The sequence below is a fragment of the Orbicella faveolata genome, unplaced genomic scaffold (assembly GCF_042242905.1).
Source record: "Orbicella faveolata isolate gen_17 unplaced genomic scaffold, um_ofav_v1 contig_46, whole genome shotgun sequence".
Taxonomy (NCBI): Eukaryota; Metazoa; Cnidaria; class Anthozoa; order Scleractinia; family Merulinidae; genus Orbicella; species Orbicella faveolata.
This window is the reverse complement of record NW_028301576.1, coordinates 31,542,501-31,545,000: the sequence shown is the minus strand read 5'-3', so window position 1 is coordinate 31,545,000 and position 2,500 is coordinate 31,542,501. Positions and strand designations below refer to the sequence as shown.

Below are 2,500 nucleotides of genomic sequence, written 5' to 3'. Positions count from 1 at the left end.
GAAAAGTGAAGCTTTGGAGCGAAATGGCTAATAGCTGCCGGAGTTTACAGGGCTGTCATTAAGTTTTGAAGCAGCCGTTGCATGGAAGTTATCACCCGTAGCAGTGAAATACGTGGCCAACGGCCACGTTCCGAAGGCCCGAAAGGGCCTGAGCATCTAGGGGGGTCTGGGGGCATGCCCCCCGAGAAATTTTTTGAACATGAAACCCCTGGAAATGCATTTTCCTGCTTTCTAGGGCATGAAAATGGCAAATTTCCTAATCAAAAATGCTGATAAAACAGAGTGATAATATATTATAGTACATCATCAGCAAATAGTGAAATAACATCTTTGTTGCACCAACCTATGCAAGTGGTTCTTATTTTAGTACTGTTTGTTTTTCACAGTGCATAATTTCAAATTCATGCACCTTAATTTACAGAGATCAAATGATTAAAGTTATAAAATATCTCCAACAGACTTAAGTGTTCCTTGTTTCAAAAAAAAAAAAGTGACAGTCCATAATCAGCAAATCGTAAAACTAAACCTTTTGTTGCACCAACTTATACTGTTCTCATTTTAGTACAATTTGATTTTCACAATGCATACAAGTTTTATACGGAGATCAAATGAATGAAGTTATTAATATCTCCAAACTCCTTGAGTATTCCTTGCTTGAAAAGAAAGAAATGACAATCTACACTGTATCTTCATGTCACAATAACGTATTAATATTTAATTAGTAATCATCATTCTCACAATCAGAGCTGTCATACGTGCACATGTTCAGAAGCAGCTTCTTGAAGATTTGTTGCTGTGAATAAATCTCATCTTCAAGATCTTGAACCTCTTCGTGTAGGAAATCCACTTCTTCAGTCAGAGTAGTAATGGTCTCCTGGAGCTCTTCACCTTCACTTGTGCATGTTGACGCAGTTGCCGTCACTGGGGGCAGTTTTCTTCGATTTTTTTCTTGAAGCCAGAGGCCAAGTGCATTTGATATGACATCTGTTGACTCTGACACAGGAGGGCCATTAATGGAAATTTGCAAGAGGCATTCCAGCATGTCATCTTTCAGTGAATTTCGAAGCCTGGTTTTAATGCGCTTCAACGCACTTGCGCCTCGTTCTGGCCAGGCATTTGTTACTGGTAGACTTTGAGCTACAGCAGCCAGCTTCACCAAGTTTGGGAACATAACTTTGAACGATGGAATACTGCATAGCTTGGTTAGCAACCACTCCGTTGAAGTTACTTCTGGTTGTTGTGCTTCGGTCGTGGGACATTCTGACTTCAAATCTTGTGCAATAAACTTGAAATGTTCCCATTCAGACTTAAGGGCTTCGACTTCCACATACCCTGTGGCGCCAAAGTGATCCGAGAGTGTGGCTATGTGGTTCATGCCATAGATCTTGAAATCTGGGGCTTCCTTTACAGGGAGAACTTGCAAGTCGAAGATTGAAAATGCTTGTACAAGTGGCAGAGAAGGGAATCTTGCTGCTATGTTCTCTTTCAACTTAGCCACATAGGATGTAATCAAGTCATTTAGGAACATGGTACTTGCTGGAGTTACTTCGATTCCAGCCAGGGCAAGTTTTCCATTCTCGGATAGATCAACACTCAGTGATCTAAGAATTTCATCTTTCCTTTTCAGAACATCATCAAGCTTAGCAAGGCAGTAAGAAACAGCTGATGGTAGACCAGCAAAGCACAGTTCTCCATGCTGAAGAGTTTTGCTGAGAACTGCTAAGTGTGTGAGGATTTCTTTAAGAATGTAGAGTGTACCGATAAATTTGTGACTTCTGGTTTGCGTCAGTAGACCTGAAGCAGTAGCATCACCCTCCTTAAAGAACTCAAACGTTTGCAGGTGTCCAATAAACTCTTGAACCATTGCCCTTACAGACTCATCAAAGGAAAGCCAGCGACTTGCAACCGCTTTCTTTGCCTTCTTCATATGCTTCTTTGCTTGGGAAAGCTGATCTTTTGGCAGAAGATTGTGTAGCCCTGACTGCACAGCAGCAAACTTTGCTGTTTTCTTGGGGGAATACTCATAGAACTTCCATATTTGTAGCAGAAGACCTTCAACTTTCTTGATATAATTCAGCTCTTTAGAAGCATCTGCACACGCAGGTGCAAGTCTGTGGCACACGCAGTGGATGTTAATTAGATCTGGTACTTCTCTCTTTATGATTGCTGCCATTCCATTGTGCCTGCCAATCATTGCTCCTGCTCCATCTGTAACACAACTTTTCATCTTCTTCAGTTCCAGCTGGCAATCCTCAACAATTTTCTTGAGACACTTGGCCAACTCTTGTCCAGTGGCAGCGTCGGTCATATGTTCTGTGTGCAAAAAGTCTGTCTGGGGCATTCCACTTGCGTTGACATACTTCACAAAGACAACAAATTGCTGGAGTACTGATATGTCTGTAACCTCATCTGCAAGGCAGCCAAATACTTCTGAGGATGCAGCAGCCTTAATGACTTTATCTTTGATAGCTTTTCCCAGGAAGAGGAATACTTCACGGAT

The 2,500-nt window shown here is 41.7% G+C and overlaps 1 pseudogene; it reads right to left on the bottom strand.

Annotated features, from left to right (window-relative positions):
• Nucleotides 1-1,019: 1,019 nt before the first annotated feature.
• On the bottom strand, nucleotides 1,020-1,927 carry LOC149099735 (uncharacterized; annotated as a pseudogene).
• Between the last annotated feature and the right edge of the window lie 573 nt (nucleotides 1,928-2,500).